Source organism: Corvus brachyrhynchos, unplaced genomic scaffold (assembly GCF_000691975.1).
Source record: "Corvus brachyrhynchos isolate BGI_N302 unplaced genomic scaffold, ASM69197v1 scaffold60, whole genome shotgun sequence".
NCBI classification, from domain to species: Eukaryota; Metazoa; Chordata; class Aves; order Passeriformes; family Corvidae; genus Corvus; species Corvus brachyrhynchos.
In genome coordinates, this window is record NW_008236767.1 from 5,144,488 (window position 1) to 5,154,452 (window position 9,965).

Genomic DNA, 9,965 nt, shown 5'->3' on the forward strand with positions numbered 1-9,965 from the left:
AGGTTTTCAGTCTTCAGTCCTCCAGGCAGTGTTACATAGAGGTGGTTTACCGATGGAAGCCAGACTTGGTGGTATTTCTAATGGCAAACCACGAATTTCAACTACAGATTTGTTTGTTGCATAGTAGTGGCCAAAATAAAAATATTTTGATACTGCAATTTTGTATATCGCTTTTACTGATTGTGTTACTGTTTTCTGAGATAGAAAAAATATACAAAAATATGTTTTGTTGTTGAAAAGCAAAGCACTGGAAAGAGAGAACTGAGTCATAGCTGGAATTGCTTCTCCTTCAGGTGATACTGCAACATCTAAAGAGCAAGAAAGCACTGAATTTTCCAGCAAACACGTGGTTATCAAAGAATAGTGATGATCGAGAATTTCTCTGTGAACTTCCAGTAGTTGAAGCTGGAAAACCTATCTATCCAAGTATGTGTGTTCCATTACATATGCATTGGCTGCCTGGTTTGCAGTATTAGTACCAACTGAATTGTGGTCCTAGCAATCTTAAAAGCAAATAGTTTGACTGATTTCTGGAGAGTGTCTTCCAGAAAATTAATTGCAAATTAGACTTACTGTCATTGTTATCATTAAGCTATAATAGTAAAATGAATTGTGATTACACGTGGATACAAAAATGCTGCTAGCAAGGATTTTCTTGCTAATTTCTAAGCCTGTGAGAGACTTTTCTCTCTCACAGAAGAGGTAGCAGAGTTATGTAAACAACCAAACACCTGCAGCCTTGAAAAGTCTTGTTTATGGTATAGTACAAAAATATTTTGACAATGGATGTTTTAGGATTTTAGCCAATCACCCCAAGGGGTGGCTGATCCTTTTTCCAATCAGACTATGAAGAAAAAAGTCTATAAAAGAGTTTGTAAAATAATTAAATCAATCAATCTTGCTGCACAATTCCTGCCTGCTGGATCTTCTCTCCTTCTCCTCCCTACGGCTGCGGGACAAGGTGATATACCCTAGGGCTTAGGGCTGCGGTAATAATTACATATAACTTGCATTTTCTTCTTTTGGTTATTTTTGGAAGTTGTTTTATACCATGTTTATGTCCACACTGGTGAAGTGGAGCAAGCAGATAGAGATTCTGCAGTTTATTTATGTATCTATGGAAAAAGAGGAGATTCTGGTCTAAGATTTCTGCATAAAACTGGTACACCAGGGACATTTCAGAGAGGAATGGTAAGTATGAAAGACAATTTGCTTAGCCATATGAATATAATTAAGTATATACAGGTTCCTAATAATAATAAGAAAACCAAACCACAGAAGTTTAGATAAATAACTTTTAAGAACTAAGGAAAATAGTCTTCTACTGATGCAGGAATTAATTGAGTGAAAACATAGGCAGGAAAAGGGGAAGAAAAATTATTTGAGGGCCCTGCCCTCAGATGATGAGAAGCACTGGCTATGAATTCAAAACATATCCTTTCAAAATATGATGAATTACAGCTGGCTCCAAATAAGTGTACAGAAATTGTTCCATGATTTCACATATCTGTTATGTATTTCTTTTAATGTGTAATAGTAAAGTATTGTGACTAATACAAGAGAGACTTAAAGTAATTTTTCTTTCAATTTATTACCTCCTCTCTCTTTCATAAGTAAAATATACATAATCCTGATTTTCTGCAGTATGGTTGAATTTCAGGAACTACTGAATTTAGTGTTAACTCTGCCACTGGCCTTCTTGTGACCTTCTATCGAGCCTGTTTCTTCCTTTGTGATCTGTTGAGGATTAACACTTGTATGTATAACCAGTGGTATCAAGCTGCTAGTGGAACACTTAATTACAAAATAAGCAGTATCGAAAATGCTGAAAATAACCATAACCAACTGGGAAACTTTAAATGTATCTATATTATTTTAAAATATATATTTTTTTCTATTACTAATGTATGAGAGATAAAGTTCTATTCAAATGAAAATTCAGAATTTAAGTGGAATTTTCTAGGGGGCATTATTCTAACCAGATTGATATTAAATTCAGCGTATTATTTATACAGGGACTAAGGGGAATGGTTCAAAGTGCACTTTGTTATGGAAATGGGTGAATAAAACAGTGGATTGTTTGGACTAGCAGAGCAGGGACTGGGACACATCGTTTTATGGCAGAGGTAGTGGAATGCTGGCTCGAACAACTTGATTTCATCCCTGCCACAGATATTCTGCATTATATTGGGCAAATTGGTTAAAATAAAACTTTCCTGAGTGACCACTTTTTTCATGCTTATGTGTTGCTGCATAACCAGTTTATCTTTTCTGAACAACCATAGTTGTAACTGAGTTTAAGTAGAATTCTGCTCTGCACCTAATAAGATCTTTGAAATGCTAAGTTTGCCAGTAAATTAACCCCTCTGTTTCTCAGTTGAGCACCCACACCACTTTGCATCTTTGACAGCTTTTGGCAGTAAACTCTGTGCTTTAACTGTGTAGTAAATTGAAAAATGCAGATGGCCTTTCAAAAAAGAGATTAAGCAGTTGCAGAAAACCAGGGTGCTGTGGAAGAAGTGCAAAGGTGAAGTCACTGGGGAAATCAGTTCTATTTCACTGAGCTCTTCGGGTGCTTGCAGTAAATAATGCATAGAGTCATAAAGATAATGAAGATAAAAAGAGATACTGAAAATCTGCCATCCTCCTGAGCACACTTTGAGGCAGGAATCTTTCAGGGAGACTAGCTTGTGATCATATATTATCTATACACAAGGGATAAGTAATCTTGCACAGGCAGTCTCCATTCTGCCATTTGCTGGGGACTGAGAACTTTACAGATATGAATTTTCCAGTGTATTTCTTTCCTTCATTTTCTTTTTACTGAGCAGAATGATCTGGACCATTACATTTAGAGGCAGAAAGCTCTATGCTCTCTACTGTGACAGAAAATTATCAACCTGAACCTGATCAGCTTCACGCTCCTATGAAAAAAATCTTTTCCAACTATAAGCACAAGCCTAAATGAATAACAAGGGGTAAATGGCATGTCAGGTTTCAGTTTCTTTCAGTAGAATAAAATGTAAGTAGAGGAGGTGAAACAAAAAAGAGCAAATGATCAGAAGGTCTGTTTTAAAATAATATCAACAAAGGAAATAACAGCTTTAACTCTTTCTTACCTAGAGAAGATTAATGTAAATGACAAGGTATAGAAAAAAAAAAAAGACGGGTTGTGTGCAGCATTTTGCATGATGGCTGTAAAAGCCTAATTTATTTGGGATTATTACTCCATCCTGATTTTGGTTGTGCTTTCTTACTTACTCTGACACATCATCAAAAGGCATTTAACTCTTGAGATCCAAACTCTTTGAATACAGTCCAGCTGTCATTAAAACCAATTGAAATCTTTGTACATTGTGTACTTCATTTTGTACTTTGTACACTTCATTTTTTGGACTGCCTTAGTGGTGGCAAATTGCACAGTGCTGTCTCCTCTGTCTTCCAGGTCAGTGTTTTTGAAATGGAAGCTGTATCTCTTGGGAAGCTGCAGAAGGTGCTGTTGCACTGTGAGGCCAATACCTAGTCCCAGCATTGGTACTGTGATAAAGCCATTGTCAGAGAAGCTGAGAGCAACTCAGAATATGTTTTCAATTGTGAAAGGTGTAGTTTTTACAACAATATTTTAAAATATTCTTCAATATGTATCACTAAAAGTATTATGTCAATCAATTTACTAAATGTGAGTTTTTCAGGCAAAGACATGCTTGGATTATTTTGAAGTTTCATAAAATCCACAAAATGTTTTTTTCCAGATCAGACTGCTTGAATTAATGTTCTGTATGGTCCAGAGCAAAGGTTAAACACTTATATTGAGTCTGTGCTACTAGATTTTAAAGTACAGCCTTATCTGACAGGATCAGTGCTGTAAGTGTGATTTACCTTTCAGGAAGGAAAGATAAAGCACCCAAAATATTCTAAATTAAGTGTGTTTCTAAATGGGAAAGAAAACAGATTTTCCATCCAGAAGTAGCATTCACTTTCTTTACAGCATGGCTAGAGAGACAAATATGAAGCCCAGAACTATTTCATCATTGTTCCATTTAAGTTATTAAATGAGCAACTTAAAAGTCAGTTGATAAATACTGCATTTTGCATGTTTAGAAAAATATGGTAACCCCACATTTGGAATTTCCAGTCTGCAGTCTATCTCGTGGGTATGGGCACGATTCAAATGAAATAAAGAAAGCGAAGAGAAACAATATGACTTTGTGACAAGGCACTGGAATAAATAATATTTAATTAATAATATTTAATAAATGCAGGTTGCCTAGTTATTTTTCTGGATTTTAACAAATTTTTTACCTAATCTTGAACAGTTCCTTGCAATTCTTGATGTCACATCCTCAAAAACAGAAATAAGGGTGTTTTCTCACCTTGATCAAACTCTCTAAAACTGAGGTTTTCTTCAATCTGTAGCAAGTTTATAAATAGTAGCATAATACTGAGGATTTCTCTGGGTAGATTTGGATGCAGACCAGCTGTGTTTGCTAGCTGTAGTTGCTGCCTTTCTAAAATTATAGGTGGAATTTACAGTGTGTCATAGCTAGATCTAGTGAGTTACATGGCTTAGGAGTGATGAATGGCAGGGCACTTTGTTGTATTAATTCTGTGATAATTAACACCAGATGTGGATCATAAAAATTTATTCTGTGATAGAGAGTGTTAAAAAGAAGCAAGAGTTTCTTTTTTAATGTCTAAATTCTCCACAAGGAAACCCTTCCATTGGAAAGGGATTAAAATAAGTCAGTGGTGGGGATCAGGTGGAGCTTCCATGTTGGCCAAAACGTACCTGTACTCTATTCAGGGAGGGAGAAGGTTTTTGCTCTTCAGAAATCTAATTCAGTAATCTTCAACCTCACATTTATTTTATTTTACATAGATATTTTCTGATCCAGGACATGAAAAAAGCTCTGTCTTTGTTCTCATTTAACCAAGGGAACATAAGCATTTTATCTCTCTTAAAAACCTGATATTAGTTTCTGATCATCTAACAGCTTTTACTTGATTTCGATTATACAGTATTTACTAGTATTTACTGATACCTTTAAGCATTTGAGTTTTCAGAAGATACCTCTGCCATCAGTGTATAGCAGAAGTGATAGAAATAAGTAGTTGTCTAGTAAGACATAATTTATTTCTTAGGGATTAGCTCTTATATGAATTGGCCAACTAATATTTTCAAGACAAAAAATAAGGAACCTTTGTAAATTGCTCTGGACTTTTCTTGTCCAGCTTATACTGGAATCCCAGCAGGCTTCATAGGAGACTGAATGGTTTAGGTCATTCCTATAGAGTCCATGGAAGTGGACTGAGGAAATAAAAAACAACGGCCCAGAAGATTGCTCCATCTCTTTTCTGGAAAAAAGAGCCGATTTTTTTACCAAGCAAGAGGAAACAAAAGCTGTTGGTAATCCATGTTCTGAATGAAAAGCTTTCAAAATGATACATAGCCTAGGGTAACATGACTAAGACACCTAACATATGTTTGTCTTGATTTGTCCCTTTTTAGACTCATCGAGCTGCCCTCAATTAATAGGAGGAATAAGAAAGAGCAATATTGGTTCCATCTTTGTTTTTAACACTGAACTGTGATTTTAAGAAATATCGCAATAGATATGTACAAATTATACTTACCTCTCAATCCATAGTACTGAAAAAATGTTCTGTGCTATAATCTTCTGTTTAGCTGTAGAAACAAGTACAGTAGTGCCACATGAGTCTCTTAATCTCATACATAGCTCTTATTTTTGCACAAAAGATGTTCTTGGTTGAATCAAATTATTTCTACTTTAACATAAATCAAATAACTAAAATTTTAGGAGTAGAGACCCTTTGCTGTTAGGTGTATTCAGTATGAAAATCAGATATGGATCATTCAGTTATATGGTAATATAAATAAAAATTGATCCCTACCTGCTTTCTTATTTTCTTTCTTATTCTTAGGTGGTTTCCATTTATGTCCCAGGGTATAATCCATTCAGAAATTGAGCTGTACTCTCAAGGTAAGATTATTGTAACTTTATGGAAGTAAGAACAGGAATTAGTAATTCTTTTTCTCTGAAGAAATCTGGGCAGATTTTACACTGTTAATATCAGAGTTAACAATTTTGCAGCTTTCTTTGCAATATTTCTGAGAGAACAATTTATATAACTGCTATAGGTGATAGTGAGAAAGTAATGAGGGAATTAATGAGAAAGAGTTTTCTCATGTTGGCTAGAAAAACTAGCCAAAACTTTTTGATCTCTTCTTTCAAACCTTTTCTGTAATGTTAAAGGATAAATCCTTCATTATTGATTTTTTTTTTTTTTGGCAGAGTTTAAAAAAATCAACAGCTGAAAATGCAAGAAGCAAATGGTAAAGGCTGCTCTTGTTTTTTGATTTTAATGAAGACTGTTTCTGTTTCAGAACTAATTGCTTTACACATTTGTTGCCATTTGTATTTATTTTAAAGCATTAATTATAGGAAACTATTTGAATATTTCAGTAAACTCTGAACTTTGTATTTTAATTTAAACAATAAATAACTTTGTTTATGCTTTCTTTTTATTCTGTTGTTTTTCTTTCCACAATGTTACTTTTATTTCTACTTCTTTGAAAAATTACTATTATTCTGGTACTTATTGGTGATCTATCTTAATTTCAGTTTTTTATAGTTAACATTTTAAGACATAACTGTTTTTCCTGGCCTGTGTATGTTCTCAACAATAGTTTTTCATTTTCTGTTTTACTTGTGATTTCATATTTGTTCAGGTTGACTTTTCTGTCCTTGCAACCAGAGCAGATTAAATTAAATTTCTTAATAATATATTAGAATTTCTCAGCTGTGAGAAGTGCTTCATGCTGTAGGTTGAACGCTGATCTAAAAGGCATTGTGACAAAGTTTGAAAACGTTTATTCAAAATTTGGTTTATCTATCAAAATATCCATGAAGACCCAAATACCTTGTCCTAAACCTTGTTCCTATGACAAGTGGTTAAAAATAAATTTTTTGCCCAGTTATTTTACAAATTATATTGGAATCCACCCTGTAATAGGCTTTATTTTGAGTCATAAGTATCTTTGTCCTTCTTCCTTCCTTCCTTTTTCCAACAGGGAGTAATTTGCTCTCTGTTCATCACTCTTTGTGCTTTAGCTGTTCTGCACACCTCACTTTTGCATGGCCTGCTCTGAGAGATCCTTTCCATAACTCAAATTGGGCTCCATAATCCCTTCTGCACCTACAGCTGGGTCTCTGGGCTGTGTCATTTAAGCTGTGCAAAGGTCTCAATCAGAGGCAGCTAAAAGCTTATGCAACAAATAGGCTCTTGTTTGGGGCACTCGGTAGACATGGATCAGTGGGAAGGAGACTTGAAATTGTATATCCTACACCCAGAGGGACTGCTTCAATTCCTGGTTTAGTGGTTGATCTTAGAGTTTGTTCACTTACTTTTTTCCCATGAGCTTTAAAATATATCTCATTTTCATTCTATTTGACTTTATGTTGTTAACAGAATTATTTTTCTAGGAAGTAGAACTGTAATATTTCTCATGATCTAGGAAAAAAAAAAAAAAAAGATGTCTAGAAAGCCATCTGTGGCAAGATACCACTATCTGATGTCCCCAGGGATGTACCTGGTGTTAGCTTGCACCTTTCCTCTATGCATGCTAAATGAAAGTCATGTCATAACACATTTATCTGTATTCTTTTCCCCTCAAAGTGTGGGTTTTTCAGTCATTAAAGAACTATTCGTACTCTACCTCATCAGAACAACCCCAGCTTTTTATGCCAACAAGAATTATGTTTTTGTAATACTTACTGTTTCCCTTTTCTATTTGGAAGCATGCAATGCAATGCAATGAGGATTTCTGGCATCAAAGAGATTAGAAATTTAAGGATTCTTTTCCTATACCCACATTGTCCTTCAAACACAAGTCCTTTCTAATCCAGAAAAAAGGAACAAGCCTCAAAGTCAATATAGAGGAGTTCAAAACAAAACTCTATATTAAAGTTCTTAATCATGTTTTTGGGGAAGTTTGATTCCCTATTTTACCTTCAGAGGAGTAGTTGTGTTCAAAATAATTTACAGATACTAAGCTTATCCTTGGGAGGTAGGAGCTGAACTAGTTAGAAAAAAAAAAGCCTCAAGAGTAGCAATTGTATCATTTCAGAACCCCGTTCCTTGACAAAAGACAAACTTTAAGAGGGTTATACAATAGAAAGGGCCATCAAAAACACTTGAGGCATACTTAATCAATGAATATGTCAAAAAGAAAATATATTTCACCTGATTTAAAATGAACATTTGTTTCTGAATGGTGTTTGAAATGTTAGGAAGAGTAGTGGGTCATATTTTACCCCTTGTCTGCACCATTCTTCATAAGCGCCTGTAAACAGAATTGTCCTTATTTTCCAATCAAATGGTTCAAAGGAACTTTGTCTTTAGGAATATTATATTGTTTGAAAATGGAAAAGGCTGAATTTTTTTGTAAACAAACTGTTTTTCTGTGAGGCAGAGACCCCTTGCCTTACGCTCTTTGTTTCTACTATCAGTGTAGAGAGGCTTTTAACTCTTCTAATTGATGTTTATCCTTTTGTTTTTTTGGTGCTATAGTTCTTTTACCAAGAAAGTGAGTCTATAGAGAAAGCTGTGAATATGCAGATTTTCAAAGGCACAAAATAGTTTCTTACAAGCTGGAGTCTGACAATTCTTGATGAAAATTAGATGGTTCCCTTTGTTTATAGAATTGTAGAATAGTTTGGGTTGGAAGAAATCTTTAAAAATATCTAATGCAGCCCCTGACATGAACAGGAACATCTTCCACTAGACCAGGTTGTTCAAAGCCCCATCCAGCCTGGCTTCAAGCACTTCCAGAGATGGGACATCCACAACTTCTTTGGACAATCTGTTCCAGTGTCTTACAATCCTTATCGTAAAAAAATATATTCTTCATGTCTTATCTAAATCTACCCTCTTTCACTTTAAAACCACTGCCCCTTGACATATTACTACATGTCCTTGTAAGAAGTTTCTGCTTTTCTTTTAAGCCCCTTAACATATTGAAAGGCTGCCAATAAGTTCTGCCTTCCTGGAACCTTCTCTTCTCCAAGCTGAACAACAACCTTTCATCACAGGAGAGGTGCTCCAGCCCCTGATCATTTTCATGACCCTTCTCTGGGCCTGTTTCAACAGGTCCACATCCTTCTTATGCTGGGGACCCCAGAGCTGGATGCAGTACTCCAGGTGGGGTCTCATCAGAGACACAGGGGGAGAATTCAATCCTTTCCCTCAGTCTGTGGGCCAGGTTTGATTGGACAGAACAAATGAGCTGTTGCTGCTTTCTGAATTCCCAGCTGTGTATTTATGTGTATTTAAAATTCTATCACCTTCCCAAACCAGACATCAGCTAGACCTCTAAAGACTTGGAAAACACGAAATCAAACTTCCTGCTTCAGTTCAATTTTTGTGGGGCAAATTACTGAGTGATAATGAGACAGGCTCAAGATAAATACTTCTGTCAGACAACAGATTTAAATCATGCAGGCATTACCAGACAGCTTTCCACTAAGAAAACTGCAGTGCACGCTATGGCATTTATTTATAAGATGACTGTGGGCTGGTATTTCATTTGTTGTTTGCCTTGAACAGAATGAATTTAAGTCGCTAAGTGGAACTTGTTTCACACAGACAAAAGCTGCAATCAATGAGGGGTGGAGAATCATACAATCTCAGCTTTACAGATGTAGAAATGCATTTTACAATTATGAATTGTTCTTCTTTAAAATCAGATTTATATTAAGCTGCTTTTGAATATTTAAATAACTTCTGTACATTGTATGGGAGCAGACATGACATTTTAGTGTCAGGGAGCTTTATATAAATTGATTTTCTAATGAGTGTTAATCTAGTTCAGAATTTTCTACAAAACCTTATTTTTTTCATGTTGATTTCAGTATGATGCCTCCATCCAGGCAAATGCAGCTCTG

The 9,965-nt window shown here is 35.2% G+C and overlaps 1 long non-coding RNA gene across 1 annotated transcript; it reads left to right on the forward strand.

The window, feature by feature from the left end:
• The first annotated feature begins 1,938 nt into the window (after positions 1 to 1,938).
• LOC108444967 lies at positions 1,939 to 6,452 on the forward strand. The gene is made up of 3 exons (XR_001859690.1): positions 1,939 to 3,600; positions 5,944 to 6,002; positions 6,315 to 6,452. It is a non-coding gene; the product is annotated as an uncharacterized LOC108444967 (long non-coding RNA).
• Positions 6,453 to 9,965: the final 3,513 nt, after the last annotated feature.